This window comes from Octodon degus, unplaced genomic scaffold (genome assembly GCF_000260255.1).
Source record: "Octodon degus isolate 3935 unplaced genomic scaffold, OctDeg1.0 scaffold00014, whole genome shotgun sequence".
NCBI classification, from domain to species: domain Eukaryota; kingdom Metazoa; phylum Chordata; class Mammalia; order Rodentia; family Octodontidae; genus Octodon; species Octodon degus.
This window is the reverse complement of record NW_004524590.1, coordinates 24,815,174-24,824,003: the sequence shown is the minus strand read 5'-3', so window position 1 is coordinate 24,824,003 and position 8,830 is coordinate 24,815,174. Positions and strand designations below refer to the sequence as shown.

Genomic DNA, 8,830 nt, shown 5'->3' with positions numbered 1-8,830 from the left:
AGTGAAAGTATTCTTTAGTTGATGAAGGCAGATATTTTTATTCTTAAGTCAGCAGGTTTCCTTCCCTCTCGGCTTCACAGCATATGATCTGACCTTACATGAGGTTAACTATGCTAATCAAAAGACTTTGTGCACTAACATTTTGTAGAAACCTGCTTTCCCAGTGCTTGGAACATTAACTGTCATTTAATACTATGAAGAAGATTAAATTGGCTCACAAGGGTGTTACAAGCACACCCTAAGGAATTTCAAATATTTAATGGGTAAATACACACTCGTGCGTCAATTCTTTGACCAAGCACTTTCCTTTGATTATATGTCCATGATTAAAGTTCTATTTCTTGTATAAACCAAATCCACAGTTTTTAGTTTTACTGCTTTTTTTTTTTTTTTTTGGTAATATATTTACAGGGTCTCAATACACAGCTCAGACTTGTGGTGAGCCTACTGTTTCAGCCTTCCAGCACTGAGATTACAAGAGGGTACCACTACACCTGGTCTCAGTGGCCAGCTCAGGGTGCGTGGGACCAGGCCAGCATGGCACGTGGCACCGGGGATCGAGCTCTGGTCCCAATGTTTGCCTAAGCAGGCATTTAGTCCTCTAAGTTTTACTATATTGCTGCCCCTTATTTTTACTTCTTTAAAATAAAAACAAATAAAACAAGAAAATAGAAAACCCTAAAGACATTTTTAAAGCAATTCAGATATATAATTCACTTAATTTGCATGGATAATTTTTTTTATTTTCCATGGATAATTTTTGTTCATCTCTGTTCCTGTTCAGTTTTTGTCATTAAGTCTTTGCAAGGCATTATTCTTATTTTTACAGGCACAACAAATTCACTTTTATTATTTTCACATTATAGAATACTCCAGTTTCATCTTAGTGATATTTTCCCAACTGTGTATGTACTTGTTTGAATTCCATAATTACAATGAAAATTTTAAGTGGCAGAAAGGACTTGGGAAAAACTGAAAGGATGAGGAAGTCATGTTATGGTCACTCGAGGGATCACCTAAGGGTTTCGGTATTCCATGAGCATTGCTGTATGTAGAGATGGTGTTCAGCGGGCCAGTTATTTGGGAAAGCTGCTCATTTAGAGATCGTAATGCTTGTAAGTTCCTGCTCTTTAGAGAACGTGAAGTGGAAAGCAATAAAACGGGACACATAGAAGGAAGTTGGGGAGAACTGCTCAGCATGATCTCCTCTGGTGAAAAATAACTAAGTACTGGGAGCACTCCGACCAAAAAGTTCAGAAAGCCAAAGCTTTCCAGGTCTTTCATCATAAGCTTCAGATCACACAGCAAGTAGGGATCTGGCAGTGTCTGCCTTCAAGAGACTCAGGAACCAGAGCCTCAAAAACGCATATCATGTAGAGTTTGAGATTGAAATGCTAGGTTTCTCTCAAGTATTTCATGAACTTCTACAAATACTAAATTCTGCATTACTTTATTGTCTTTCTGATTTTGCTTCTTTATTAAGCTCTCATTTCCTGATTAGTATAGCATAAAAAAGTGAAGTCTCTTTCTTAAAATAATTCGTAAGATTTCTCCATAAAAGCACTAAGACAGAATGAGAACACTGGATGGTTGTGTATGTGTGTGGTGTGGGAAAACAGGAAAAGAGACCTCGGGAAGAAAAAGACAGAATACTGAAACATAGTTTTATCTTTTTCCCAATTGTACAGAGTGCTGACTCATTCCCTGGCTATTCACTGTGTTAGGTTTCTAGCTATAGACCAATTCTAAGACAAGCCCACTTTCAGCCTCCTACCATGGAGAATATCTAATCAAATCACAGTGGCAACAACTCAAATTAAGCTTTGTTTTATACAAATGTTTTTGCATTTTGATGAAAAGATGTCTTTGTTTGATTTTTCAAAAAAAAATCAGTATGTTATTTCCCATTTTAAACAAACCATACCTGAGTTATCCTTCACTGCCACTAACTATAAAAATTACTTCTGTTTTTTAAACTTTTCACCAACTTACTATTTTGACATGTAAAGAAGAGTCATTTTGTAAAATTCTAAACTTTTACAAAGGTAAAGAACAGTGAAATAATAACAACATTTGTCTTCTGCCAGGAAATATTGACGTGGTATTACTATAACAAAATTGGTTTGTGTTCTGAACTGTGTCTCATAGATAAATCAGATTTTAGCTTTTTAAAAGCAATATGAATTTTTGCTTTCATATTAATGTCTATAAAACATCAGGATACATAAATATGAAAAGAATTTATGAAGTAGGCACAAAATTTGGGTAAAAATCTTGAAATTCCCCAAACACTCATTCTCCCTTCTTGACATTGAGTTAAGGTCATTTTCAAAGCATAAAATGGCCTATTTCGTATTTTGCGAGTGTTTCAATTGTGGGCTTCTTGGATGAAGTCCTTTGTCTTTGGCAAGGAAATGTCTCCTTATTTACACTGCAAGATCCTATCCAGAGAATTAAGGAAAGACAGGGGGTACTATGTGAGTGAAAAAGAATTTATATAGCACATTCAGGTAATGGAGAAGAGCCCAGAATGATTAAAGCATTGGCAGCAAAAGCTCTTAGCCCTGAAACAAACCGTGGTCTGCTAGTCAACAGTGTCTGGGCTTGGAAGTGCATTTCTTTCCTGTTCCTTAGCCACATCCATCAGCCAAATGCCAGAAGCAAACACCTAGTGCCATCTGTCTAATCCGAGGAGTAAAGCAACAGGGCATTGAAATATGGACCAGGATGCTTTTTATGTATTTTAAGAGCTTATTTTGTTGCTGTTAAAGGGGACAAATGGAGTCATAAGTAAAATGTAATTTAACTCCTTTTAAAATTTAAATTGAAAAATAGTGACCTTTCAACTCACTTGCTTTCAAATTAATAATTCAAAAATCACTTCACTCTTGCTGGACACCAGCAATATTCAAAGCATGTTCCTGGCACTGTGGAAAAGCACAGACAACTGGAGGAGAGTGAGGAGCCCACCCCAAAAGCTCACTGGCAGGGGTGGATTGGTGGACCTGGGCGACTGGGAGGGGTATTGTTCTGGAGATGAGGGCCTGGCAGGGCAGGGAGAGGTCCCTGGAGAAAGATCTTGAGTAGCACAGGAGCAGACCACACTGTGTGCTACAGGTAAGAGGTCACCCATGACGGCCAGAGGGAAAATGAACCAAGCAGGGGCTTCCACTTGCTTCAAGCTTCATAGAAATGTTTGGGTTTAACGTTTTCTCTTCCGTTTGCCTTTTGGTGAATTTAAGAAGTGCAGTGAAAGAGGAAGAAAGGTAGGCACAGCACATAAGGACTGAATACTAGAGAAGTAGTGAAGATAAGAAATGCACTTTGAAGTAAGAAAAAGGCAAAGTAAAATCTAAATAAGAATTTTAAGTAGGTATTTAGTGGAAAATTAAGCAGAGAATAAAATCACCTAAGAATTCTTCCATCATTTCCTAAATGAAAGTTAAACTGGTGGCCTGCAATCTATAGATGCTTAAAATGTTGGCTCATTTCACTTGATCTTTAGTTGTTATCTTTAATATTTTAATTGCCACTTTGATGCATTTCATCATAATTTAGATTAAAATGCCCTTAGGAAGCTACGCCACTTCACAAGCCACCACTGTTTTCTTACATCTACATTTATATGCTTGCTTCTATTCTGTGGGAGTTTGAGTTTAGGATTCTGATTAGAACACCATTACTAGAGACTTTATTATTGAGAGTGAATGTGATTTATTTGTATTTATATATGCATCAAAAATAAGAACAAAATTAAAATACACGTTTTGAAATTTTGTAAGGTATGTACTTCCCTCTTGCAGTACTTACAGGCAGGATGCCTGAGAGAAATGTTGTATCACATGCTCTCAAAGTGCCCGGCATGCTTTCTCAGCAGCCATTACAAGAGTGTCTGCCGCAGCCACTGGGCTTCCCTCGTTTTCCTACATAGTCCTTCCTACCTCTCGGGGCAAAAATCACTTGGTGAAACTGCCATTTTGCTGTTTCTCTTCTCTTTTTAAAATTAATTTTATTGAGAAACAAATAGCAAAGACAGTTTCAAAACAGGTTAGTAGGACAGTTACAATAATTAACACATTGTACATTGTTGTCTTCGTAGTAGTGATTCATAGTACAAGATGCAGACATGATCTCCTGTCCAAATCTAAGAGGGCACATTTCCCTCCTTTTTTATATTTGAAGAAAAGAACTAATTATTGACTAGCATCTTACAGAATGCTCAACTTTTTGATTGTTTACACATCAAAATAACTCTGATATTGATCAATGCAGTTACCTGTGTTGTTAGCTGTGGTGATCTCTCACTTATTTTCATCTAGATCTAAGCCAAGAAGCTAAGAGTTGTTTCTTTTAAATTTGAATAGCTAACAACTTCCCCATCTGTCAGTATATATATATATATATATATATATATATATATTTATGTGTGAATTTTTATGGTAGGAAGAACATAAAATTATGATGATTCTGCATTTAAATATGGAGTAAGATATTACAAAGTTTGAACTATTAACATGTTATAAATTTTACATTTTAAAAATAAGTGAATGCTATTGTTAGGACAAAATACTCTAATAAAAATAATTAAAAAAATGTAAATCCCATCAGCGAGGTGGGGCATCTCTGTAGCCTAGCACTCTGTAGGATTAGAAAGTTCATGCCTAACCTTGTGCAATTTAGTGATTTAGCAGGACTGCATGTCAAAAATTTGAGAAAGGGTACGGGTGGAGGAGGAATGTAGCACATTGCAAAGGCCCTGGGCTCAGTCTTAGTACCACGCAACAAAGTAAAGTATAAGGCCACTGGGTAAGCATGACAGAAAGAATGTGCATTCATGTTTGATTCTACTTCAAGTCTGACCAAAATAAAAGTAAAAGCCAAGGAGAGAGCTCACTGGCATAAGAGCCTGCCTGACAACCACAAGATCCTGAGTTTGATCCCTGTACCAATAAATAAATAAATAAGACAAAATACACTCCATAGAAAAACAAAATAATGTCTTATTTGAAACAATTTGTTCAAGAGAAATACTAATGAAATGCATGATGACAGAACATGGAGAACAGAATTACCCAATCCCTACATGTGTGCAGAGATGGGTAAAAGCAGGTAGTGAGCCATAGCCCTCAGGAAACAAGGTCTCAGAAATCGGCCTTGGGGTCTCTCAAAGGGTGACTAGCGTGTAGAAGTGAGCGTGGGATGATTGAGAGTGGACCTGAAGGGTTCCTTCTGGCCTTGCCGAGAATAACAACACAAATTTGATACAAAATTGCATTCCTCATGATATTAGAAATCCACTTCCGAGATAAACCCAAATAGACAGAAGGGAATACCCCAGCTGCCAGTATCTCAGTATTTCCCTGACAAAGATACATTGAAATTGTGCCCACCCTGTGGGTAAGAAATCTGGAAATCAGAAGACCTCAGAGCCACAGGCTCAAATATTTTACACTATTATAAAGATAAGAGATTCTATATCTTTCAGATGTCCTTCAAATGTTATTGCCATGTAATAGTTCTATCCTCTTGAGTTCTATAGAGACGCATGGAAAAAATAGTTTGGTCCAACTTCAGGCTGAAATTTTTAACAGATGACAACTGAAATTTCTAAAGTCCTATCTCCCCTCAGATCTGTGACAATTTTTTCCACCTTCCACCTTGAATCTTTACATATATTGAACAAACAAGGTTCTTTTTTTGTGTGTGGTACCAGGGACTGAACTCAGGACCCTGAGCTTGCCAGGCAAACATTTATTCTACTGAGCTATTTCCCCAGCCCAAAGTTCTTTATTTTGGATCATGAAAAATAGTAGAAAAGAAAGATAGAGCTCAATTTAGAATAAAATAGCTGAGTAAAAATGTGCACACAAGATGGGCAGATCCCAAACTCTCTTTGTGACCACAGCTTACACACTGAATGCAGAGATCAGGAGAGAACTCTTCACACAGCATCAGAGATTGGGCACTTGGGGCTCCACTAGTGCAATAGCCCCATTCTCATGTAACCCCCTACATGAAAGCTCACCCACCTACAAATAACTCCCAAGTACACAGAGGGGATACGGATTGCAGGTGGTTGTCTTCAGTGTAGACCTTCAGTCTAGACCCTCCAGACAGCAGTTAAGAGAGGCTGTAAGACCTAAAGTCATCAATCAAAGTCAGTAAATGCTAAAAGTAAACAGAAAATATAGAGGAAATGCTATATATATATATATATATATATATTTGCAATTAGGGCCAGGGATATAGCATATAGCTCAGTGGCATAAGCATCTGCCTAGCAAGTGCAAGGTTGCAAGGTCCTGAGTTTGATCCCTGGCACCACAAAAAAAAAAAAAAAAGAAATTTTATAAGATCAATAATGACCAAATATGATACTAGAAGAAGTGCTAAAATAGAGAAAGGAGAGAAAAAGGCTAGTTTTTGATGGAGGGCAAATATTAAAGAAATAACACCAGATAATTTTATAGAAACAAAAATTACAATCTTCTTGATAAAAAGGAAACCCAGAATAATGAATTTAGCATTATGTATTGTTGTAAATTTTAGAACATGAGCCAAAAGAAACAGATGTTAAAATATCCTGGGTGGAAAAGAACATCTATGTAGTCATGTTAGTGGCCTCATCAGCTGTGTTGGAAGTTAGAAAACAAACGATAATAATGATTTTACAGTGCTGAATAAAAGTTATTTTCAAAGCAATTCTTCCCCATCTAAAGCAGATAAAAGTGTTTTAATCTATACAAAAATATTTGCCCTCCTCCATGTGAACTCATCCCAAGAAATACACTGAGGGATGTATTTCACCAAAATAAAGGCAACAGAGAAAATAGGATCCTGAACCACGGGGAAAGTGAAGCAAATTCCCCAAACGGTAATGGGAATCCAGCCTGGCAGCTGCCTGGGGAGCAAGTGTATAGCATGGAACAGGGAAGACACAGCTCCAAGAATGAGGTTTTCAGTGATAAAGTAGGAATGGTGGATTATCACACATATTTTACTATTCACAAAATATTGAGAGACCATTTGGTAGTGAGAAAAAGGCAACTGTGGCACAATAAATGGAAAACATGAGACAACAATAAAAATTTTATGAAAATAAAAGTAATGATTTCCATTATTAAGCCCATGAAAACAATATTTCACCATAAAATATGTAAATATTGAATATGGATATAATTCCAAAATATTATATTCGGCTGAATTTTGTTAGGGAGAAAAATCAATGAATGAGGATAAATATGTAAGAAAGTAAAGTCCTTAGTTACCAAATAAAAAGTCAAAAGATAACATTTAATGAATTCATATAGTACCTTAATTTTTAATAGTTGAGTATTCATTGATAAATAGTTGAATAGATAAAAGAATAGTGAGGTATCCTTATAATTAAATGATATTCAGCCATAAAAAGGAATGAACTCTTGATTGATGCTCAGCATTGGTGAGATGACAGTACTGAGGGTGTGCTCTTGGGAGGTTCCCAAGGCAGCAGGTAGCAGCTTTAGTTCTGTCACTGAGACACACAAAGCTCAATGACTTGTGCAGAGTCCATCTTCCCGAGGGTGGCTGCGCTGGCATAGATTCCTTCTTTTCTTCTTCTTTACCAGGTCTGGGCACAGTGGACACACAGTTGCAACATTCATCATGATAGAGACTCAGAAGTAGTGTTTCCAGCAGCTGGTATACCAGATGACTGAATTTTGTTGGGACAAGTGCATGCAGAAACCTGGACCAAAGTTGGACAGTTGGACAAAAGTCTGCTTTGTGAACTGCCTTGTGTGCATCATGGGTGAAAACCAGCTCATCCTGAATAAACTGGAGCAGACCCAGAGATCCAAACTAATCTTCCAAGAAAGCTTTTTTGATTGATATCAGCATTATTTCTTGGAAAAGGAAGATAGTTCAGGAAATGAAGAGCTGTTAATGAGATGGTTGGACAACTGGTTATGAGACCATTGGTACCTATGTTGGTCATGAATGGGATGACCTATCATCTTGAAATGACAAAGGCTAATATTTTGTGTGGGGTCTGAATGTTATATTTGAGTTTAATTCTGCTTTTAATGCTAATCTTTTGAAAATAATGGACAAGTGAATGGGAAACTATTCCATAAACATTACAGTAATAGGACTGTACTATTCTCAAGCTCCGCTTGACTGCTTCCTATAATTGTGGGACTGCTTGCTATAATTTTGTAATGGAGCAACATAGGTAAAATCTATGCATATAGATTCATTTCTTGTTTTAGGGAGACTTTTGCGTCTGTCAGAAAGGACAGGAATGGGAGAACAATTGACACTTAATTATGAGCATCTTATCTAGTGATTGACTATCAGTGTTGAAGAAAATCTATAGAATTTCAGCTTTCTATATTATATTCCTCTCCTATACCAAGGTATAAATATATGCTGTATTTATATGGTCTCAAGATAGACTAGACAATGTGAAAATTTAGAAGCTTTTAGCTTTGAAGGGATCTAACCAGTGAACATAATTCTCATTACTAGATAACTACAGGAAGACATTTAAAAGGGTACAAAAACAAAAATCAAAGATGTGCCTAAAGAAATTATAAAGATTAAGGCTAGTCAAAAACTGATAGCTGTTTAAGATAGAGATACATGCCCGATTTTAATCATTACAGAACCCACTGACTAAGTTCTTTAATCACTTAAATAAACAATTCTACAAAATTCAACTCTGAGAAACTTTCTATTCTGCTTTCTATTGGTAACCAAGAGAGATTCTACAGAGGCTAATTCAAAGGCTGAACTTTTTGAAAAGGGAACATTAAGATAAGTTAGGAAAGCAAGGAAGGTTGTGCTGACT

General features: G+C 36.6%; 1 pseudogene; it reads left to right on the top strand.

The window, feature by feature from the left end:
- Window positions 1-6,877: 6,877 nt before the first annotated feature.
- On the top strand, window positions 6,878-7,869 carry LOC101571002 (annotated as a pseudogene).
- Window positions 7,870-8,830: the final 961 nt, after the last annotated feature.